We start from the raw sequence: 26,508 nt of genomic DNA, 5'->3' as shown, positions 1-26,508 counted from the left end.
ATTGGCTTTCTCCCAGTACCAAAGCAAGGAAAGAATACTGTCTATCTCCAAGAAATAATCATGGACTGTTTTTTCTTGAAAGGACCTTGGAGATTTCATCCTGTTTACAAAAAAAGGTGAATATTATTTTTATATCACACAAACAAGTCTTTGTATTTGTATTCTAAGCACTTAGAAAGCATAGCACATGCTAAGTGCTTAATAAATTCTTCACCTATCTATTTATCTGTGTGTCTAACATTTATTTTCTTCTACTTTGTATCATTTGACTGCTGAGTCATCATAGGGTGATTTAGATTGCCATTCATTTTAGCAGATTTACATTATGTTCAATTCTTAAAGCTCATTCTTTTTTACATTGACATAAACAGAATATTTTTTTAAATAGGATAAAGTAAATAAAATTCATATCTATGCATCTGTCATAGTAGCAAATACAATTCAAATATAATAATATGCTAAATTTATATAGCACTTTATTGTTTATAAATCATTGCCTCACCTATTATTTCATAAGATTTCCTCACAAAACCCTGTGAACTTTGTCAAAATGAAGATCATCCCTATTTCATGAAAGAAGAAATTGAAGTACGGAGAGTTTGAATGATGTGTGCAAGAGCACTACATGGCTTATCCAGGACTTGAACACAGGTCCTGCTGACTTCTTGTTCAATATGTTTCTTTCTATATGACAATATCTACAGAAGATACATTGGTACAAGTACCTGTGACTGGAAGACCCTACAGATTACAAGATATCCTGCTTGTTGTACATTACATTGCCTCAAGCACATTGAGTTCCTCCAAAATTATCTTCTTGTTCTCCATGCACCACTGTCTATTTTTTGTCTCCATGATATCTTGTAGAACATTATCCAGATCTGGGATACACAGACCTAGGATATACACAATCCTTATTTCACCTCTCATTTTCCCTTACTTTGCTCAAAGCTCAGCTTATATACCACCTCCTACATGAAACCAATTCTTTTCATTTCAATTAGTGGGTCTCTTTAATTGCGTTGGATGGATTCTGTATTTAAATGTATGTGTAGTTTGTTTCTTCTTAATATAATGTAATATATGTTGAAGAGAAGAAATCAATTCTTGCTTTATTTTAAAAGTTTCAAAGTACAAGATATTGGTTCATTTTACATGAAACTATATCTATATATCTCTGCTAGAACTAGATTCCACTCAATAATCTTTCTGTTTCAATGTTCTACAATTCATCAATCCATCACTTCATTCATTTATTTAATAAACATGTATTAAGAGCCTATTATAAGCTGAACACTGAACTTGCTACTAGGAACCCAAATTTCAAGGAAGAAAAGGAGGCAAAAAAAAAAAAAAGAAGAGAGGGAGGGAAAAATGGAAAGAAGAAAGAGGATGGTGTAGTAGCAACCGCACTAGCACACAGGGTGTGCTGCTGGCACAGGTTCTTTGATCTGCTTTCCTAAAGGAAGGACAGCTTTAAAGGCATGAACAATCTTACTTTAACTAACAGATAAGTAGAAAGAAGTGAGTATAGAAAATACAAGCAGAGAAATTAGCACAGTGATTCAACAGACAGGGCTCCAACAAAATAATACAATCACCTTCATAGACCACCAAACCAAAAGAGCATCAACATCTGAGTAGTCAGGGGGCTCCTAACAAATGGCTATTCAGAGTCCCATCCAGGGAATCAAAAGGTCCTTCTCATAAGCAAGCAAATGCAAAATGCCAAGCTCCCAGAATATATAACAGACTCAACTCCTGATTGGCTCAGAACCAGAAGGCATGAAACCTACTTGACTCAGCACAGCTGTGTATTATCAGGGTTCAAAGGAGTTTAATCCTTCAGATGTTTACTATTTAGCCTAAGCCTAGGAAACTGAACTCCAAAAGGAAAACAACCAAAAACTCCCACTTTGCTCTTATGTGAAAAGGAAAGACAGAGAGGGAGAGAGAGAGAGACAGAGAGACAGAGAGAGAGAGAGAGGAGACAGGAGACAGGAGAGAGAGGAGATGGAGAGAATAGCTATACATCATTGTCAATGTGTTCTGATCCAAGGGATGGAAGCTATGGCATGTGTGAAAGCAGAAAGGAAGAGGAAAAGCTCAGTAAATTCTAAGCAGATGAGCAATTATTTCAGAGGGAAAGGAAATCAAACCACTTCTTGGGTCCTCGGAGACAGAAGTCCGTGCTGCTGCTCTTGCTACCACTGCTACTACCACAACCTGGGACAAGACACTAGGAAAAAACTTTGGAACTATTTTTCCAAAGCACTAAAATATGCATAATTTTGAACCCAACAATACCACTTCTAGATCTATACTCCAAAGAGATCAAATAAAGAGGAAGAGATTCCATATTTGTAAAATGGATGGTGAACTATGAAAACTGATAATCATGAGGAGAAACATTTCGGTGGTAGCTTATTATTTCATAGCATTAGATAAATAATCCCAAACCCTACAAAAATACCCCATAAATATGAGAAAGTGTAAGTCATTCTGGTGCATTGTCATGTCATCAGAGGTAGACTTTGTGATAGTACAGAGGTGGGAAACCTACAGCCTCAAGGCTACACGTGACCCTCCAGATTCTTACGTGTGGCCCTTTGAATCCAAACTTCACAGAACAAATCTTCTTAATCGTAGGATTTGTTTTGTAAAACTTGAACTTAGTCAAAAGGCCATACCCCAGGACCGAGAAGGTCACATATGATTTCAAGGCCACAGGTTCCCCACCAATGGGTTAGTAGCTTAAGAACACATACTAAAATATTATTATTACTCCTTCAAATAAGAGAAAGAGTACATGAATATGGACCATGTTGCACACAAAGTGAGTCAAAAGTGGTCTGCTGGGAGCCAGTTTGGTAAGAAGAAGTAAAAAAATAACCTTAGACAAATTTCCATCTATTATTTTCAAATTTTAAAAGCCCCATCCTCCCAGGTTTTATTTGAGACCCTTTATTTATTGAGGGAGGGAATTCACCTCTACAAATGTGGCTTTCCCAGTCCAAGGACCTTACCTCAATCTTTTAAAGTGACTCAATAATAGAGTGGGAAAGAGGTGGATGTTTTTGATAGAGATACTCATAACAACTGCTTAGTTTCTTCTGTCCCAACTCTCTCCCTATATTCCTGATTGTGGTAATATTCAGGCAAAATGTTTTTTTTTTCATTTTATTTTTCACGCACATAGTACTTTATACTTCTCTTTTGCTCTTGTTATATTATATTTTGGAGGTATAGTTATGTAGGTCTTCTACCACAAAAATCTCTTCCCAGCACTTTATCATAGGATAGAAGTGACCTTGGGTTCTCCAAGGCCATTGTGGAGCACAAGCTGACAGATGTGAGCAAGCTGGACTTGATTTTAAGTATGATCCTAGTTAACAGATGTTTCTGATGTCTGAGCATCAACCTAACTAAATGTGGAGAGGCTCATGTCCATCAACAGGTTGGCCATTAAGTGATTACTTGTTCATGGAAAGCTATGAAACAGATTAGAAATACAAAATGATGTTCATATGTGCTCCCTTTGTGTTTCTAAAGTGATGGTGGCTAAGTGTCAGGAAGAGAGGTAGAGGGTTCTCTCAATCACAGTTTTACATTATCTCCAAACACCAATTTAATTGTTGAAACTCTGTATGTAAAAAACCATTCTGATAGAGAGAGATCATATAGCCAGAGCCAGAAGGGTATCTAAACCAGACTCTTCATTTTACAGATACGGAAATTAAGGATGAAGGAAGTTAAATAAATTACTGAAGGTCACAAAGATAGAAAGTAACAAGGAGGGGGATTTGAACATAGGCCCTTTGATTCCAGAACCAGCTCTCTTTACCATGTTGCCTCATTTTAAGGAGCAGCATTCATATGAATAAAGGGGAGACAATCAGATCATATTAACATTGAACAGTTCAAAGATTTTTGACCAGTCCCTGCCACAAAAATATGTGTGTGCTTTAAATTATTTTTTGTTATGAACTTAACAAACAGAAACACTTCCATTTACAACAAACAGGAAAAAAGAGCTTTATGCACACCTGTGAATCTCTGTAATATACAGCTTGTTGTTGGTTTTACATACATATCAAGTTTATTGAGGTACTGTAGCATAGATGTGATCCTGGGTAAGCCATTTAACTTTAATTCTCTAGGAAGCTCATTTTAAGTTTCAGAGAGGTTGCAATGGTAGACCTGTAACACCATAGACCCAATCCCTTTATCTATATATCAAACTTATTATAACATGAATGTAATTCCTGTTCCAAATCTCATTGGTATGTGATTCCTTCCTTATTGATAGAGACGAATGCCCTGCCCTGTGCAAAGCAGAGTTGGTTAGAGTAGGAGATCTCAAGTCTCTTCACTCCTTTTTGACACGGTCTTGTCTTCAAGCTCTGAGTCAGTTTCTAACATTGACTCCCAGCATTCCGAGAGTAATACTAGAAGTCTGAGTCTTAGTGTCTCAGAGAAAGCTGAAAGAAGACTCAAACTCTTTTGAGGGAGGGGATTCATCTTTGCAGATGAGGACAGTCACATAACAATGGTCTTCGGGATGGAAGTTGCATTCACAATACCCTATTTATCTGCGTCTTCTTCTGAATTTTCTTATCTCCTATGTATTTTTACATGTTTCATTGATGGTCATTTATTTATTATTTGTTTTATTTTGTAATACATTACAGTCAAGCAAAGCAAATTAGCATACAAGTTTTACATGAAAATGTATGGCTCATTTTTTATGCCTTCCTCCCTCAGTTTATCACCTCTGCCAAGGTGTAAAAAACATATTTGTGATATTTTCACTTGATTTTTCTTCAAGTGATTCAATATTCATATGAATCACAACAAAATGTTATAAAAAAACTTCAATCATCCAAATTTTAAAGGTGCATGGTAGATTAAATAACCAACGACATATTATTGATCAATGTACAAGAATTGTCATAAATTATACTTGATCCTGGAAATAATAGGGAGCCACTGGAGTTGATTGAATGGGGATGGGGGAGTGGGATGCTGTGTGACAAATTCAGACCTCCTCTTAAGGAAGATCAATTTGACAGCTGAATGGAGGATACAGTGGAGTGGAAAGAGACTTGACATGTCTAAAGTGACGAGATCCTGCACCAAGGTGGTGGCAGTATTAGAAAAGGGGGGAGGGCATATATTGAAGAGACAGAGATATGTAGAAGGTCTGCAACCTATAAGCACATTGATTAGATCATGGATTCATCAAAGTATTGAAATACAATGTCATATTCCCACACACACCAGATTGAAGGTTCTCTTTCTGGCTTCCTTCAAGTATCACTTAAAACCCCGTTTTCTGCAAGAAACCTTTCCTTATCTCTCTTGAAGACTAATGTCTTCCCTTTGAAATGATCAAATCAATAAGTATTTATCAATCATGTGCAAGGTCACATGCTCAACACTAAGAATATAAAGGAAGGTGAAAATAATCCCTGTCCCCAAGGAGCTCACATTCTAATAGAGAAGATAATATACAAGCTACTATGTATAAACAAGATCTATATTTTACTTGACAATTCATAAGCTCCTGGAGGGCAGAGGCAGTATGTTATTTTTCTTTATATTTTGCTCAGTGCCTAACACAGTGTTTTACATAACATATTCTCAATGTAACAGTAGGGATTTTAGCTCTTTACCAGTCTACTAATGTACTTGTATTTACCTGGATTGCCTCTTAAGAACTGTGATTCTTGGTGGAGAGAAAGGTGAAATGGCAACCATCATTCTTTATGATCCCAGGCTCCACTGGCCTTAGAAACCTTTCAGCATCAACCTTTGACAATACAGGCATGAATTTCAAGATGACAGAGGGAGTGAGGGACAGGGACAGAGAGAGAGGGAGGGAGAGAGACAGACAGACAAACAGAGAGAGAGAGACATAGAGCCACACGGAGAGAGAGAGAATATGAGGAAGCATAAAAGTCATCAAAATGGATAAGCTCTTCTCCCTAGAACCTAATAGAGATAAGGCAGACTTTTGTATCCTGGAGGAGTGATGTCCTAGCGAACTAAATTAATGAGAAGCAATACCAAGAGATAGTGAGCATGAGATCAAAGTTAGAGGAATGAAAGATAATGACAGCTTCCAGCTGATGTGAACTTAGCGACTCAAACCACCCCCACCTCCACCTGGAGGGAGTGAAAAGGTTTGTGTTAAACACCTAAACTATTAATTCTTTCACCTTGAAGCAGCAGTCATCAAAAGTAAGTTTTCATCTCATGGACTTGAGGGGAATTGAGATGCTTGCCATATCTTTTGCTTTTACTTTATTATTTGTCTATCTCATTTAGTCTATTTACTAAAATAATAATACTTGCAGAGATGAGTGATGTAGAAAGAAGATAGGGAATGGAAAGTTGGTGTGGTCCAAATCAAAGAAACTGGGTAACAGCTTACTTCTACATAGATTAAATAAGGGGAAGTAACAATGAAGGGCAAACACTTGGGTGTCACTGCTAGGTAGTAACTGCTAGATAAGACCACGAAATTGTCATGAATATTGCATCCTCTCACTTACAAAGGATTTGAATTATCAACAGGGAAGAAAATTTAGTCATATCCCCCTCTCCAGCTACTTACCTAATTCTATTATCCATTTATCTACTGAAAGGGCCTTTACTGTGCTAGATTAAATAACGTATTTATTGAGTGCTTACTATGTGCCAAACACTGTGCTAAGTGATGGGAATCCAAATACAAGGAAAAGGAAAGACAGTTCCTACCCCAAAGGAGCATTCCAATGGGGGATAATGACATATACATGGGAACAGAAAAGCAAGTTAAAAGTGAGGGAGCAAAGGGGAGGTAGTCACCTCCAAATGAAGAAGAGCGAGTCAAGTTCAAAGTTGGTTTAAAATGAGCATGTTTTGGTATGAGTGATTCCTCAAAATGGAGATTATTAGCAGTAGCTTCTGAGTTGAAAGAGGCAGATAAAAGAATAGAGATACCTTCTGTATAAGAAGGCAGCTGAATCAGGGCTGGAAAAGTCCAGACAGTCAGGACCAGAACTGCATTGGTACTTCCACATAGATGTTCCAGGTAGCTTGGTCCTTTCACACTTTGGCTCCGATATATTCATTTTTCTGCTAAAGGTATCAAGTTTGTATTTTGTATGTTTTACATATGCAGATATAAAATCTACTACCTTTCAGTTTGGAGAAAGTGAGACCCTAGATATATAATTTTTAAACTATTCTACCTTCATGTTCCTTATGTATGTCAATATAGAATTAGAAATCCAAACCATCATCTTTTCCAGACAACAATTCCAGATTGGCAGAATTACTGTTTCTGTGACTCAGATTTATAATCACATCTTCAATATCCAATGGTTTATGTGTGTGTTCTTTAATTTATGACACCCACAGAAAAAAATGTATCCAGCAAAGAATTGGGGCAACCCTGTGAGATAAGCTACCTGTAAACAAGAAGACCCTACAGATAATATCTGAGACATACAGTCAAGAACTGCGATTATTGATGGTTCTTTTAACAGCAGGAAGACATGAAATAGTCAGTTATCAAAAGATTCTGAAGTCTGGTTGAGAAAACCTGCCTATTTACCCAAGCTTTGCACCAATCCTAGTACAAGCAAAGGTAAATTCCATAATTCCAATATCTTCTCTCTCTGCATGAATAGTTCCAGGAGGATCAAAGGTAAGAATGCTTCTTCTTTTCTCACCTTGTCCCTCCCTACACCTCCGCTATCCAACAGTGAGTATCTGTTTCATGATGGAAATAGATGTGACACAGCTCATGAGAAGTTATATTGGCTTCCCATTTTAATAGAAATGTGAAATCAGGAAAAATGACAGGATGACCATTAATTCTTGTACCAGTTACTGAAAACGAAAAGCTTACCCAGAGCACTCCGACCTTGCCCTATGCTGGGACTTTGAAGGAGGATTTATGCAGAAAAATCACATGGCTCTCATGTAGTCTGGGAGTGATGGAAGTCATCAAGTCTGGAGGGGCTTGGGAATAAAATCTGCCTACTGTGGCTATTTCATGAATTCTAGCATGAGTTTTAATCAGATAAAAGATATGGAGCCTACCTAGTACAGAAAGTGCAATTTTATGCCTTTCCTTACACAGGGCATAAAATAATTTTAACCACAGGATCTACTGACAAATAAAAATTAGAAGTTTGAATTAATATTTTAAGTGGGGTTATGGAATATCAACAATGTGTTTAAGGTTAATACAAGTTAAATAAGTTAATCTGATGACTATATTTTGTTTGTTTTTTAGATATGCAAGAATTAATGAGAAAGCTAGGCCACTGGACCTTTTGACCATTGGACCTTTTGACCATTCAGATTGCCAGAGGAATCTAAAGTAAACTTGCCACAAATTGATGCCTAATTATTGAAGCATGGAAATGACACCCAAAATTGCTGGGTTCTCGGGATAGATGCAAACACTCTGTGAGCATTTCATTCTTTGGCTTGGACCAAATGTGGCCAAATTAAGTCCCTGACTTCAGAAAGCTGAATCAAGGGCAAATGAGTAGATAAAAAATCTGAATGGTCATAGTATCACAGACACATAGAACTCCAGTATTGTCTAAATATGAACCTTCCCAGCTACTGAAAAGAAAACTGAGCTCCATAGTGTCCACATGGCACATAGGTGATAAACATAAGGTGAGACTTGAACCTAAATACTTTTCCGCTGTCCACTGAATTACCCTGCCCTAGAAATTTTTCAGAGGATGTTGCTATATTAATTAGAGATATCTGCAAAGTACAGCCAAACAAAAGAGAGAGGATCAGAGCCAGAGAAGGCTTTTCCCATTCTCTCCTTTTGTCCATCACTTATGGAGCATGCTAATTTTGTACCTAATTTTTTTTTAAGTGAAATATAGCAGAAGATGATGCTGCAAGTATATCTATCCCTCAGCTAACCCTAGGAGAGCTTACTGATTAAACAAGCACCTGCATATGGGAAAATCACATAATGGATTCACTCGTAGTTTTATATCTTTAAATCTGGAAAGCTCACAATATGGTACCTAATCAAAATTTTATAGAAGTGAATCATATCATCTAAAAATGAAAGTCACAGCTTATCCTGTCTATGATCTCTCAGTACTGTAGAGAGTCAATCTTGTAGTGAAAGTCTTGTCCCAAATCACATAAATAAAGATTTGATATGATCTCAAATCTAACCCAGGTTACCCTGGCTAAGTGCTCTGGCATAGAGTTCAGCTCAATAATGCCCCTTCTGTTGAGGACTTTTTAATCTAGGTACTAATCAATGGATAAGTAAAAATCTATTGATTTTTATCAAACATATTCATATGCTCAGGACTTATGCTTCATGATATTTCATATCCATGATCCAGTGGATCCTGCATGAAGGAAATAACTGGCCAGTAGGACAAATATTTCTTTTGGTTCAATTGTGTCCAACACTTCATGACCCCATTTGGGGTTTTCTTGGCAAAAATTCTGGAGTGATTTGCCATTTTCTTCTCCAACTCATTGAGGAAAATAGGGTAAAGTGATTTGCCCAAGGTCACATAGCCAGTGAGTATCTGAATTCAGATTTAACTCAGGAAGATGAGTATTCCTGACTCCAGACCTGGTGCTACATTCACTGCATCACCTAGCAAACATTTCTAATGATATCCATTTACACGTTAGGTCTTGTGAAGTAATTCTTAGAGAGAAAATTAATGAGTTAATATAGGTAAAGCACTTTGTAAACCTTAAGGCACTCTATTATTGCTAGCTATAATTCCAAGTGAGAAAACTCCTTTTATCCGAATAGATTCACAACTATTTTGTATTTTATAACCTTAGCACAGGAATTCTTAACCTCTGGGGAGAGGGGAGCAGTCTCATGAAATCTGTGGAAACCTTCTCAAATAATGTTTTTAAATGCATGAAGTAAAACATAGAGGGTCAAAAAAGAACCAAAGGTTAGTGTAAATAAAGATTTTTTCCCATTCTTGTTTATGGATCATTTATAATCTATGTACAGACTCATTTGGGGGTCCATGGACCCCTACTTTAAGACCTGTGTCTCAGAGTATTGACTGGAGTACTGAGAGTTTTACTTACTTGTTCAGAATTACATAGTATATGTCAGAGGCAGGAGGACTTAAATTTGACTCTCTCTGATGCCAAGACCAACTCTTTATCCAATATGCCATTCTGTCTTTCAGAAATATGAATAGCAGTAATTACATTATGTAATGTATTACAACATACAAAATACATTCCTCACAATGCTCTTGCAAGTCTGGTAGATAGGACAATATTTATTATTATTATTATTATTATTATTATTAGAAAAATGGGAAAACAGATGCAGACAGGTTAAATCACACAAGCATGTATTAAGTGCATACTATATAACAGGAACTGAGTTAAACTGCTAGAAGTTCAAAGTCAGAAATGAAAGTCTTTCTACCATCAAGGACTTTATATGATACTGGGACAATTTACCTGTACCCATATGTACATACGCAGACTGCATATGATAATTTTGTGAAGTTGTTCATTATGTCCAACTCTTCATGACCCCATTTGGAATTTTCTTGGCATAGATAATGGAATAGTTTGCCATTTCCTTCTCCAGTTCAGTTTTAGATGAGAAAACTGAAGGGAATACTGTGAAGTTACTTTCTCAGTGTCATACAGCAAGTAAAAGTCTGAGGCCACATATGAACTCAGGAAGATGAGTCTTCCTGACTCGAGGCCTAGCGTACTATTCTCTGCTACACTGAGCCACCCAGTTTTGTAAGAGCCACTACCAATTGGAGGGATTAATTAAAACCCTAATATAGAAGGTGATATATGAACTAATCTTTCAAAGAAACTAGAGATTTTAACAGGCAGAGGTATAAAAGGAAGCATTCTAGGCATGGAGGAAACTCTTAAAAAGACATGGAGATGAGAGGTAGAATGTTGCATGTGAGAAACAACTAAAAAGCCCATTTGACTAGACTTTAGAGTTCATGAAAGGGAATAATGTATAATAGTAATGTTAGACACATAGGATATTTCAAGGTTATGAAGGGTTTAGATGGCAAAATAGAGAAGTTTGTATCTGATCCTAGAACTAAATTGGATCAATAAAATAATTAAATAAATTGGAATTTATTGATCAGGGGAATAACATGCTCAGACCCGAGCATTTGGAATGTTACTCTGTCAGCGATGTGAAAGAAAGAGAGACTTGAGGGAAAACAAAACAGGAAGATCAATTCAGGTGTGAAATAGTCTGAAAGAGAGTTGATGAGGTCTTGAATTAAAGGGACTTTAGTGGGAATGGAGAGGAGCACATTCAAGGGATAATGTGGAGATAGACAAAAAGGTCCATCAAAATATTTTTGGAGATGTGGAGCGAGAAATAGTAACAAGTGGTGGGTGATGTGCCTAGGGTGTGATACAGGGTAACTCAAAGCCTGGTTTTGTTGCAAACAAATATAGGAAAATTGGAAAGAGGAATGGATTTGGAAAGAGAGGGAGAAGAATCATCTTGTGAACATGTTGCGTTTGAGGAGTCTATGGAAATCCAACTCATTATCTTTAACAAATAATTAGGATGCAACACTGGAGCTCAGGAGAAAGACTACGAGTGGATACAAATATCTAGGAAACATCTGTGTTATTGGCATCATTGAATCCGTATAGACTGATGAGATCACCAAAAGAAATCTGGAGAGAAAGAGATAAGAAGGCTTCTAAGGAGCAGAGCTTAGACATGGAATTCAGATCTTAGGATTAAAAGCCCAGTGGGGTCTCAATCTACCATGAAAATATATTATGTAGCTCTAATTTTTTAAGACAAAGAAGAATAATGTAGAACAGATTTTGTCTTTACCAAATTCAACAATTTTCCATCGTTTAGCATTTTATTCAATATCATTTTAAATCTATAGACAGCCATCTACTAAGTATTTTCTATTCATTCACTCAATACTTGACCTTGTATATTTTGGGAAGTTATCTTTTCCTTTAGTTACATGAATGTATTTTATAACATGAATGTTATAACAAAGAAGGATAACATTAATGTATTGTGAACAAGCAACACATTATATGCAGATTGTCCCAAAAGTCTTAGTACAGTTTGAAGCATCTAGTGTGAAGTTTGAATGCTTTAAATTGCAGTAAGACTTTTGAAGTAGGCTCCATTTCAATTCCACTGAAGTATCATATTATATAGTAATGTGAAAAGAGCTCAAGGTTTAAAATCAGAAGACGTAGGTTCAAATCTCAGCTGTGCCAGGTGCAACTTGCATGAAACTGGGGATTTTACTTAAATTCTCTTATACTCAGAATCTTTATCAGCAAGAGAGCAATTTAGACTAGATGATGTTCCAACTCCACATATGTAATCCTGTTTGAGATAATTTGCACTCAGGTAACATGAATTGAACTAGAAAAACTTAAAAGCAATGCATAGTAAGACACTTTGAAGAATTGATTATTTTGATATTAAAATTTAAAATATACTTAGCCTACATTCAGAATGGCTAAAAATTGTCATCAGTACATCAACACTAACATCAGCAATAACATTTTGCCATTGTAGCAAGAGATAATACTATTTGTACCAAACAGTGTTTAAGAGTGACAACTTTTTTTTCCCTATTCATCATCCAGAGGCAGGGCTGACCCTGAGCAAAACTTTGAAGGAGACAAATTGGGCTTTTGACCAGTCCATATTCTTTTTCCCATATCCCTTTCAAGAATCACCACTTCCCTTGCCCTAAATTCATCCTTTACTCCTCTCATTTTCTTTTTTTAAAAAAGCTTGTTTCCACAGGCCTCTGCTTTCTGCTAGCAAATGTGACCACCTAAATCAGGCTCAGATATCAGTGGTAAAAATTAACTGTTATCCTTCCAAAATAGTGTATTTGTATTTTAACAGGACCTCTACCATCATAAAATTTTTGAATTATTGGCACCTAAAGCAAAAATTACAGGCAAGCTAGTGAGGTAAGAAATTTGTGTTACAATATACAAAATACAATCTACATATTGACCTTGAGAGGCTGGTATGTGGTACAGATTATATCTAGGCCCCAAGTAGTGCAAATAATAAATCCCTTAAAGTGGCCATATAGATTCAAATGTATATGTCTCCCTCTTTCCTCTAAATGTAGTTTCAGCCTTGGTCAGGATAGAAATCTCAGCCAATAGTAGAATTGAGGAGCCAAGATAGGATTGTTTATCCTTCAGTATGTGGTCATTTCTTTCCATTAAAGAATGGTTCACCAAGGCCAAGGACCCTAAATTGAAGGGAACTCTTCCTAGATAGTATTTACCACAAATGAATACCTACTCTGTATCTACCCAGCTGGATACAATATTTAGACTATCTCCTGAACAATAGGTTATATTCCTTAACTGAATGCTTTCTGAGTTCCCATAAGAATTTGGCAGTTTCAGATGCTGTACTGGAAAAGCAATTTGCAAAATGCCACCCTAGTTACCTAGAAATATTAAGGAAGGTCTCAAAGAACCAAGTGTATATTCAGGAGCACAGGAAAGTTAGGGGACTTGTCTTGGGTCATTCAGCTAGGTAGGGACAGAATGTAAATTAAAATTCAAGGGTCAGTTCTAATTCCTCTACTTTGTCTCTCCCACACTGAGCACAAGACTTTTCATGGGGTAATAGTTTAATAAATCCATGTGATAATTGCACATGTATAATATATATATAAGTTCGCTGTTTCAGAGAGAGGTGAGGAGAGGTAGGGAGGAAGGGATAGAATTTAGAACTCAAAAGTTTAAATTAAAATGTTAAAAAATTAATAAAAACAAAAATATTCATGTGGGATTTAACTGAATTCCAATAAATCACATTGATTAAACTGAGCTGTAAGAATTATTAATATACTGTCGAATAGAATTAATCCCAGTAAGAACTCTTAGTGTATAAGAAGACGGAGTTCAAAATAATAACACTTGATTCTTACAGTTATTTTCAGTTTCCAAAATTTCTTTGTATACATTATACATTGGATCTAAATCTAACTACACCTGTTTGGAAAAGAGTTAGGAAAATGTTATAACAAAGAAGGATAACATTAATGTGTGTCCAGGCTTTGTCTATCCAAGTATAATAAAGTGTAAAATGTATATTTGTAGGATATTTATTGGGACTACCTTCAAAATAAAGTTCACAAAAGCAGAATGTGAATCCAATCCTTTTTCTTTACCTTTGTTTGACAAAGACTAACATTAAGTGGCATTATAAAAACTACTATTCAAAACACGGTGTGACTTCTTATAAAATTAAGGAAAATGATGATAAATCTCAGGCTCAAATAAATGTTTATTGATGTCATTTTGGGTTGTTCTACTCGGTATATCTATTTCTAGGAAGCAGAGGACACAGCATGAACTTGAGTTAAAATATATTCTTAGTGTAAAATGAAACCTCCAAAAAAAGCTTTTTGAATTCAATTGGATTGAATTAAATCAAACTGTACTATCTTTCCATTGTTAACCAATATAGAGAAGAAGAAACTCAAAACCCAGAATCAATCTTTACTTTTTCCTCTCTGTCCCTTTCACATGAACATCTGGTGCATTCTACATCCACATCTATACTCCATCCACTAACTCCATCTCTAACTTCATTCTGTCCCCCTCAGCTTCCTCATTGGACTCCTTGCATTCAATCTTGCAGATCTCCAGTCTATCCTCCACCAGGCTCTCAAACTGTTGTTCCTAAAACCCATATTTTACCATATCACTCCCATACTTAAAAAACTTAGGTATTCTTTATTAATTCTAGGACATCTTCTGCCTATCATATGAAACCCTTCACAATTAGGCTACCACATACCTTGACGGCTTTATTTCTTTTTTACCCTTCACATTCTCTCTACATTATAGTCAAGCTACCTGCTAGCTAATACAGTGCAAAGTGACATTCCATCTTTCATTTCTGTTAATTTGAATGTTTTGAATATACTCTGTACTCACCCTCATTTCTTAGAAGCCTTAATTTTCTTCAAAGTATAACTTAGCGATTATCTTCTACATGAGTCCTTTAAATTTTTAAAAAATTATTTGTATATACTATATGTGTATGCATATGTATATATAAACATATACATACATATATAGTTCATAAACATGCACGTATTATATATATGTGTGTGTATAGGTGTGTACATATATGTGTGTATGTGTATACATATGTGTATATACATATATACACATATACATAAAATACTTATCTCAAAATATGCTGTATAACCCCAGTAAGCTATCCAAAGGGTAAAGCATGTCCATAAATGTTAAGTTCTTTGAGGGCAAGAGTTGTTAATAAGACTATAAACTCTCTGAGGGAAGAAATTTTTTTCATTTTTATCTTCATATCCTCATTATGTAGCATAGTACCCTGGGACAACTAGATGGTGCAGTGGATAGAGCACCAGTGCAGGAGTCAGGAGGACCTGAGTTCAAATCTCGCCTCAGACACTTGACACTCACTAACTGTGTGACCTTGGGCAAGTCACTTAACTCCAATTGCCTCATCCTGGGTCACTTAACCCCAATTGCCTCATCCTGGGTCATCTCCAGTCATCCTGATGAATATCTGGTCAGATGATTCAGGTGGCTCTGGAAGAGAAGTGAGGCTGGTGACCTGCACAGCCCTCCCTCACTCAAAACAAAGTCAAGTGCAAGTCATGTCATCATTTCTCCAATGGCATGGTCTTCTTCGGCAATGAAGGATGAGCACACCTTTTGATCTGAATTAAAAAAAAAATGAGGAGGGAAAGGAGTTCCTTGAATCAGGAAATCAGATAAGTATTAGCTTAAAAGGGAGGCAAGGATGTTTGGGCTATTTGTATAATTTTTTCCCACTCCTTCACTCCTTTACATTTATTCATTGTATGACATTAGAGAACAGGAGTCATTTGTCTTCCACTTATCTGATAATAATTTTTCTTTAGTTTTTCTTCCTCCTTTCCCATTTATAATGGAATGTACGGGGTGCTGAGGGAGGGCTAGCACCTCTGGGGTGAGGTCTTTCTGAACTGTTTTCAGGGTTGCTCATTTACCTTCAGTGTCCACCTATTACCCAACTCTCTCCTGTGGCTCCAAGAAGCTGTGGCACGTGCTGTGGTGATACCTTGATAAAACCATCTCAGCAGTACAGTTCAACCAGTCTGAGGGCAATCAACAGGCCTCAAACCTGTCAGTGAGTGATAGGGATGTCTACCTCAAGCATGTAAAAACTTCCCCCAATGGAATGGACAGATGAGAACAATTTGTTCTGGCAGTCATGAAGATGATGCTTAAAACTTGGTCAGACATCAAAGAACCAAGGTCCTCCACTACATCCTAGGCCATCACCAATTGTCTTGATTTTTGTCCTGTCACTGGACTTCCAAGACACTGGAAGAGAGTGAGACTGATGAGTTTGCTCAACTTTGCCTCACTTAAATCTAATTCACATGTTAAGTCAGGAAAGATATCACCCAGTGATGTTATTCATCATTTAGAAAGCATCCATACATTCTGAAATGAAAAAGTGACAAAAGGTTTTTTGGGGGGTTTTTGGCTATTTTAGTCAGCATGGACAACTAAACTAGATGAAAAGAGAACAGACCTGTAGTGTTTATTTAGTAATACCTCTGGGTCTCAGTGTCTTCATCTCTAAAGTATGAGGTTTTGATTAGACACTCTAAAGACCAGTTCTATCTCTAAAATAGAATGGTCTGTGATTAAATTACCCACATAATTGCCAAACTTTTCTCTTTAGGCTGTATAAACACCATACAAATTATATGCAAGAATGTTCTGCTGATAAAGATCTTGATGATGTTAGGAGAAGTACAGAGACTGCTTCTAAAGGGAAGCCACTTTCCAATAGGGAAGAAAGATCAAGTTGGTTCAGAAATTCATATCTGAGTCTTTAAAAGTCATGACATGAGGACATGAGAGGCCAGAGAAATGATGAAAAATCTAAGTATGTTAACTACTGTTTAGGAGAAGAGTGCGAAGAATTCCACTTCCAGCAGATTGGTTTTGTTGAAGTCTTTATTTTAGACCATCAGCTTTCAAAGAGATACCTTTTATATGGTCCACATTGATCTAGTAATCTAAAACAATAAGGATCATATATCCTATGCCCTACTATACAGGATATTGTATAATTAAAATGTTTTTTAAAGCCACTTTCTTTTTCATTGTTCTCTTCGAAATAACTACAGACATAAATTATCAGTTGAAAAAATATGCTTAAAATGTTACCTTATCTTTACCCCTAACATAGTTTGAAAACTTAATAATTGCCTCAATTGTACATTTATATAATATATAATATTTATATAATACATATATTTATATATAATACAGTTGTATTATATATTTATATATAATATATTCATATTTATAATTATATATAATTTATATGTACATTTAATTTGTTTATACATAATATATTTATATAATACATTATATTTATATAATATATTAAGGCTTACAAAGGACCTTACAAAAATTACCTCATTTGACTCAATAACAACTCCATTTTACAGGTGAAGAACAAAGCTGAGAGAGGATAACTGACTTGTCCAGGGTCACATGAGTAGCATCTGAAAGATGATTTAACTTCTTGACTCAAAATCCAATGCATCACGGAGTTTCTTTATTTAAAACCATCATTTCTCAAATAACTTTGCAACTTACTAACCATGTGACCTTATGAAATTAATTTAACATCTCTAAGGTACACTTTCCCTCTCTATAAAGTACAGTATAGCAGAATCAGAAAGACTTTAAGTTCCAACTATGATACATAAAGCTAGTTGATCCTGAGGAGGTCTCTTAAGTTTCCAATGCCAGTGGTTGCCACTGTATGACTTCAGAAGACCTGGGGCATAAGCCTAAGGAGTTTTTGCTCAAACAATTAAAGTGTGAAGATGTGAGTTTCATGGCTCTGACAGCCAATCTTAGATTTTTTTATACCTACCTTCATCTCTCAACACTCTCCTACTCTTTCCTTCAGTGATTAGAGTGCTAGACCTGGAGTCAGGAAAACCTAAGTTCAAATCCGACCTTAGACACTTAATATGTGTAAGACCCTGGACAAGATATTTAACCTTAGCACCCCTCAACTTTAAAATGGGAGGATCAACTGAAATATTTGTAAAGCACTCAGCACAGTACCTGCCACACAACAGACATTATTTAAATGCTTCTTCCTTCCACTTCTCCCTTCTTTACAATTCAAGTTCCTAACATTTCTCCTTCTGAGTGTTAGCCCTTTAGGACACATAACAACTGCTAATCCAGTATACAGCTAAAAAGGCAGCATAGGAGAAATTCCCAACCCTTAATAGCCTACCTGCTCTTCTCCTCTCTGATCCTTTCAAGATTATGGCAGACACCACGTTGTAGGGTTGGTAGGGTTGACTCTGTGCTGTTAGGGCATTGACATCAGAGTTAAGAACATAGCTTTTCATATTGTGTGGGACAGAGTGAGTCACACAGGATGAGCAGACATGCATTGATTCCTGTTATCTGCACCACAGATAGATCTCTTTACATTAGCTTTACCCTCAAATTTATCTCTTTTCCTAATTTCCCTATTAAAGACACTGCCATCCTTCCAGTCACACAGGTTCACAGCTTGGTGCCATCTCTGAATCTCTCTCTCTCTATCCTATCACTCCCCACAAGCCCAATTGGTCACTAGATTTTGTGCTTTCTTTTTCTACAACATTACTTTTATCTCTTTTTATGTACTTAACTTCTTTTTTTTCAGGTTCCTCTGGATAATCTTTGGATTAGAGTGAGACAAGACTTGAGGAAAAGAGAGCAAATAATCACAAAAAATTCACAAAATGATTTTCCTGAACTGCTGGTCTGACGATGTCAGTCCCTTATTTATTCTACTTCAACGTATCCCTACTGACCCTGGGATCAAATAGGATTCCTTCTTTTTCTCATATTTTCAAATTTTCATTTATCTGTAAGTTTTATGATATATATAATTGTTTCACATGTATATAATTTATATATAAGTAAACATTCACCTATGGAGGATATATGCTGATACGGGTGTATAATTAACAGCATTTCAAGATTATTGTCCTGGGAAACTTTCGAAGAATATAATTTCAGGAAATAATGACTATCTGCATTGATAGAGGAATTTTCTCATTCAGAAGTTCCCTATCTTTATGGGAGAAACTGACACAGGTAATTGATAAAAGATTTTCCTATTGTTAACTTACAAATTGAGAAATACATTCACACGTATATGGGCTCACAAATGTCTTTTCTCTTCAGTGGAATAAATTATTGTTACAAATTTTTCATGAATGGATACATTAATAATAATATGACCATTTGTATTCAGATTTCTACTACCTCACCTTTGGGGACCCTTTATCTCATTGACTTGATTCATTATTAGTCTAACTGACAAGATTCCAGTTTCTCAATATCAGTGTCATATTTAGTTCTAATTTGTAACATCACAACCTTTGCTTAACCTCAGATGTAAGGAAGTCTAGCTACAGCTCTCCTAGACTAAGAAGTTACATTAATTTTTAAATGCTAATTCTGACAAATGAAGGGATGATGTTTAAAAAGCACTTAGAGCCAAAGAATTTGATGAGTCTAGAGCAACTTCATTTATTATGTCACCCCTAAATCAGAAAGGTCATCCTTTCTTTCATGTTTTTCTCTGGCTGAAAGACTGTTGGCTCGGGAAAGAAGTAAAACAACTCCCAATAATGTAGTGAGGTTTCTTATACCTCTTCTTTCAGCAAAGAGACACTAGATAAACAGCTTAGAAAATTGTGCCAATAATTGCAAAGATTATATTCAAGAAGTTTGGCTTGCAGCACTGAATATAGTTTTACTAAGACAAAAACTTTTACCCTGCTTATCTCATTCATTACACCCTCAAAATCCCTGAGCTTATCACAGTTCACAAAAAACATGTTGTCAAAACAACAAAAATTTATGAAAGGATATAAAGTGAAGATTATATCAATTGTAGCAGTCATTCAAGGTGGTAATTGAAATATTGAATTTGATATAAATGTTTTCATTATTAAGGAGATATCTTACTTTAAAAATAGAATACTAAGAAAATTCCTGACATGCTAAGAGATCAAAAATAGAAGGGCTAAATATGAGTATTTTATGTTTGGAAAGAAAGCATATCCTAAAATATTGACATTCCAAATGAAAACTGCTACCCTTCAAAAGGAATGTTGGACTTTCTATTATTTTTACATTTTATTCTACAATTTCACAGACTAAGATATTTTTAAAATAAATACATGTTATCCTTACTTTAACTCTAAGTACTATATCTCTTCAGGTTTCTTAACGACTCCTGAATTCTTGCTGAAATAAACTAGATTTGCAGGCTTTGGGGATTTGTGGTCTCTTTAGTATTTGTACTCTCTGTAATTCATGCCGTCATTAAAAGACCCTGAGTCCCTCAACTCCTGGGCTCACTCAAATAGCCAAACAGCAAACAGCACAGCTGTATAACTGACATAAAATATCCTTGTTGCTATGCCTACCTCCATGAAATTGCCTTTTATTTATTTTATATAGATTTTTGTAAGCTTATATATGTTCACAATATACTCTCCCAATAGACCATAACCCCTTTGAGAGCAAGGAGCGTTTCATTTTTGCCTTTGGAACCTCAGTGTTTATCTTAGGGTCTGGAAGATATTAGGAGATCAATAAATGCTTGTTGATTGATCGATTAGTAACAGAAGACTCAGATTTAGCTAAAAAACGCTTACTAGCTTAAAAAGGCTAATCAGATTATACATAAATTACATTTTACCAAAATGTGAGTCTGGTAAAAATGTTCTTTTCTCTTAATTCTGGTGCCTCATTAAAAATGAAAAAACAAACAAACAAACAAAACACATAGGTTTTTAACTTCCCAAATATAGCACCGTCTGCTAAATCCATTCAGTCATATTCCAATTCTAATATTTGTAGAGACCTAAATATTTAGGAAGGTTTTTCAGTTCATTTTTGATAAAGACCCAGTCTTCTGTCAGTACTCAGAGAATCTTACATTGTATCAACAAGATGATCATGGAGCTTCCTAGTACAAATGACATGTTTAAAGGAATATCCAGTATACATGGAAGTTTAAAATGACAAAAATGTAAGGAAGAAAAGAAAATATTATCGTAAATAGAACTGGTCTTTGGTCATACCCACAGGGCTCAATGTTTCAAAAGACTTGGGAGGAAGTACTCAATGACACTGTCTAGAATGAATTGATCTCAATTCCAAAACCCTCATAGAGGCATGTACACACACACACATACACTTGGAAAAGAGCTTCTGGGTAGAAGACTTGAAAGTTTAGCCAAGATGAAAGCCAAAAAACTAAAAAAAGAATTGTATGCAGTCGTGGGGAGGGAGGGGGGTAGTGGAGGGTAGGTGTGGGGGGGATAAAATCTCAATTGTATGGCAGTGATTGTTAAACATTAAAAAATAATAATAAAAAAAATTAAAAAAGAAAAAAAACTAAAAAAAGACATGAGAGTCAAAGTAAGAAGACATGAAGAGCAGAAGTTGAAGTCTAGCTAATGCCACTAAAGTAATGTGTCTGGTGCCAGGACACAAAGGACAATAAACCAGTGATAATGCTTTCCTGAGCTAACCTCTTCCCTCTCTCTCCACAGAGGAAATCAGTTATTCCTGTAGGATGCTTCCTAATTTGCTTTAGCTTACTGATTTCTCTCTAAACTAGAGAAGCTTAACCTTTGTTTTAAAAGAGAGAAGACAACAGGAGAAGAGAGAAGAGGACAGGAGAGGAGAGGAGAGGTCAGGAGAGGAGAGGAGAGGAGAGGAAAGGCTTTCCACTGAAAAACATCAGAGTAAAAAGAAAAAAAAGAAAATAACAAATGTTTCAGGAGCTATGGGAAAATAGACGTTTTGATGAACACTGGTGGAACTGTGGTCAACTATTATGTAAAACAATTTTGAATTACACAATTACTAAATGGTGCATGCCTTTAATTCCAGTTATACCGATACTAGAACAATAACCAAAACAGAGCAAAGAAACCAGAAAATGGTCATATATGTATGAAAAACTTTGAATCAATACTTTTTATGGTGATAAGAAATGGAAGTTAAAGGGAAACCCATCAACTGAGAAATGGCATATGGATGTAAAGTAAATGTTGTTCAGTTGTTCAATTGTGTCTGACTCCTTTTGACAACATGGACCATAGAATGCTAAGTCATGCTATCCTCCACTATGTCTCAAAATCTATCCAAGTTCCTATTTGTTGTTTCCATGGCATCATCTATCCATCTCACCTACTGCCATCCCCTTCTCCTTTTGCCTTCAATCTTTACCAACATCAGGGTCTTTTCCACTGAGTCCTGTTTCCTCATTATGTGGCCAAAAATATTTAAGCTTTAGCTTCAGTATTTGACCTTTCAATGAGTAGTCTGAATTCAGTTTTTAAAGTAGTAAGTGATTTGATCTCCATGCAATTTGAGGGACTCAGAAGACTTTTCCAGCACCACAATCAAAACTGTTTATTCTTCAGTTCTCAGTTTTCCTTATAGTCTAACTCTCACAACTGGAATGCTACTGGAAAAAAAACAACATAGCTTTGACTATACTGCCCTTTGTCAGCAAGGTGATGTCTCTGCTTTTTAGTGTGCTGTCTAGATATGCCATAGCATTCCTTCCAAGGAGCAAGTATTTTAATTTCATGGTTACAGTAATTATCTGCAATGATCTTCGAGTTCAATGGTATAAAATCTGCTACTGCTTCCATTTCTTCTCCCTCTGTTTTCCAGAAGTTATAAGACCAGTTGTCAAGACCTTCTCTTTTTATGTTTAGCTTCAAGCCAGCTTTTACACTCTATTTCATCCTTATCAAGAGGTATCTTCATTCTTTTTCTCTTTCTGCCATCAGAATGGTATCATCCACATACCTTAGATTGTTGATATTTCTCCCAGAAACCTTTTGATCCAGTCCAAGCCAAAATGAAGTTCAGATGCAGATGCATCTAGTCACAAAACAAAAGTCTAATGCTGTGAAAATAAATATTGCGTAGGAACCTGGAATGTAATATCAATGAATGAAGGAGAGCTGGATATGGCCAAATAGATGGAAAGATTAAACATCAACATCTTGGGTGTGAGTGAACTTAAATGGATATGTATAGGTGACTTTAATTCAGGTGATCAGTATATACCCTATTGTGGGCAAGAATCTCTTAGAAGAAATGGAACAATTCCATAGTCAATGAAAGGATGAGAGAGCAAATACTGGGTTACAATCACAAATGATATCTGTTTGAATCCAAGGCAAACCATTCAACATCACAGTAGTACAAGTCTATGCTCCAACCACCGATCTGAAGAGCCTGAAACCGATCAGTTTTATGAAGACCTAGACCATTTTCTAGAAATGAAACCCCCCAAAAAGGGTATCACATAAATCATAGGGGAATGGAATGTGAAGTAGGAAATCAAAAAATAATTGAAATAACAGGCAAGTTTGGCCATGGAGTAAAAAATGAAACAGGGCAGAGACTATTAGAGATTTGTCAGGATAACTCACTGGTCTTAGCAAATATTCTTTCTCAACAATCCAAAAGATGTCTCTACACATAGTCATGACCAGGTCAATAGAGAAACCAGATTGATTTTATACTTTGCAGTCAAAGGTGGAAAAACTTTATACAGTCAATTAAAACAAGACCTAGATCTGGCTATAAAGTAAATACTAAATGCTATACAAAAATAAGGATATATCATTCATATATAGCAGCACATATACAAAAATTAGAACAAAACAGAGAAGATTGGTAAAGCTCCATCATAAGATTATAGCAATTTTCCAATAAGAAGTGGTCAAAGGATATGAGTAGACAGTTTGCAGAGGAAGAAATTAAAGCTATCAATAACAATATAAAATGCTTTAAATCACTAATAATTAGGGAACTGAAAATTTGAAAAACTCTGAGGTATTACATCATATTCATCTGATTAGTTAGTGACAAACACTAGAGTGAATGTGGGACTAAAAGGTCCATAAATGCACTGTTAATGAAACGATAGTCCAACAATTCTGGAAAGCAATTTGGAAGTATACTCTCCCCAAAATCTCTTAAACTGTGACCTTTTGACCTAGAAACACTGATACTAGGGCTATATCCCAGAGATTAAAGAAAGAGTATGATGATCCAAATGTACAAAAATATTTATAGCAGTCCTTTTTGTACTGGCAATGAATTGGAAACTTAGAGGATACTCATTAATCAGGGAATGACTGAACAAGTTGTGGTATGTTAATGTGATAAAGTACTACTGTGCTTTAAGAAATGATGATCCATTGATCAATCCATCAGTAAATATTTATTAAGCCCCTACCATGTGTCAGGCACTGTGCTAAGTACTGGCAATACAAAAAACAGCAAAAGATAGTCTCAAGCTTTTCCAATTTTTGGAAGAAAAGATGGTGGAGTAACCAATAAATCTCTTTAACTCTCCCACAGTCACCTCCAAACAATCATAAAATAGCACTCCCAAGCAAAGTGGCCGAGTGTCAGACCTGGAGTCAGTAAGACTCCTATTCCTGAGTCCAAATCTTTCTTTAGAGACTTAATATCTGTATGACTCTGGACAAGTCATTTAACATTGTTTCTCTCAATTTCCTCATCTGTAAAGTATGCTGGAAAAGGAAATGGCAAACCAGTACCTTTGCCAAGAAAACTCCAACCAGGGTCAATGAGGAGTCACACATGACTGAAACAACTTAACATCAATAGGAGATGAGAAGTGGAAGGGAGAGAATTCAGAACTGAAAAAAATTGAGTAAATAAAAAAGGAGTACTCCATAGCTCAGTTATACTTAATCTCTTAATAGTAGATTACCTATTACAGAGGAAAATTTGCTTCGATGGTGTAAAAATTTTTTAAAATATGCAAACATTTCCTGGCAACACAGCACCTGAGTCTCTGGGGAGGGGAGAAGAATTGAGTTCACAATTTAACTAAGCTGCTACATAGCACAAAGTCATCCTGGGGCTGAATCTAGGCACCCTGTTTTGTGAGACCATCTATACGTGACTGGATCTCAACCTTGGATCATTTACTGCCTTTACTCCTACACATATTCAATCCAATCCAATAAATATTTATTAAATGGTAGTATGTTCCAGAAATTATAAGTTTTAGAAATAAAATTAGTAAAAAGAAAGACAGTTGCTGTCCTCCAAGGATGTTATGATCTAATGAAGAGAGAGAATAAACAAAAGGAGACAGGAAAGTAGAAGGGAGAGACACCAGATGATGTTTTGTTCCATGGAGTTGAGAAACCTAGGTGGGGCAGTAGACACAGAGACACACCAGAATAAATTTAGAGAAAATCATGAAACCAAGCTAACTGAACTCACTATAAATTTATGTTGCATAATCTCAACTGACTCTTCACTGATAATGGAAATCCTTAATTAATTCACTATCCCAGTTATAACAGTGGATCTTCCAAAACCTTTTCATCCATCCTCAAATATCCCTTGCATCTCCCTCACCCTACCCTCTAAGCTGAGAACATTGCCCCATATTTTACTGGGAAAAAAAAATGAGGCTACTTATAGAGAACTCTGTCTTCTCTTTTCCTCGTCATCGCAAATCACTCAGATAGATGCCTTCTGCCCCAGTCTCCTCCTTTGCCCTTGTTTCACATAATAGGGTAGCTCTTCTCTTTGCCAAGCCAGTCTGTAATCTCATTTGATACCATTTTCTCCAGTAGACTGCTCCCTCTAGCAGCCCTTTCAAATACAAAAATGCCCATCCTTCCTCCATCCTCAAAACAAACAAACAAAGCAAAACCTCATTTGATTCATCCATTCCCACTAGCTATCATATGATATTAGGCTTTGATTATGTGAACAGACTCTTTGAGGTCATCTTTAACTGGCACCACCACTTCCTTTCCATTTCTCTTAACTCTCTGGTTAACTCTCTGCTCTCCCCAAAGCTGTCAGTGATCACTTAATTTGCAAATCTAATGGCCTTCTCTCCATTCTCAGCCTTTGACATTATCAATCACTCTCTTCTTAATACATTCATCCAGGTTATACCTACTGACTATGAGTTCCCACAGGGTTCTTCCCTGGGTCCTCCTCTCCTCTCCTCCTGTGCTATTTCATTTGTTGATCTTATCAGCTCTGATAGATTTAATAAAAGTCTCTATTCAGATAATATTCAAATCTACTTATCCAGTCCTTACAACTTGACCAATCTGTGCTCTAGCATCTGCAACTGCCTATTGAATAACTCAAACTAAATGCTTTGAAGATATCTTAAACTCAACATGTCCAAAACTGATCTTTCCTCTCCTCTTCCTAAAGTCCCTATTATCGTCAAAGGTACCATCATCCTCTTACAACCAAGATAGGGCATCAAACAGGTGAGGAAAATAAACAGGAAGTAGCCGATAATTTACATATAAG

This window comes from Notamacropus eugenii, chromosome 3, assembly GCF_028372415.1.
Source record: "Notamacropus eugenii isolate mMacEug1 chromosome 3, mMacEug1.pri_v2, whole genome shotgun sequence".
NCBI lineage: Eukaryota > Metazoa > Chordata > Mammalia > Diprotodontia > Macropodidae > Notamacropus > Notamacropus eugenii.
Note: the sequence above shows the minus strand (reverse complement) of the source record.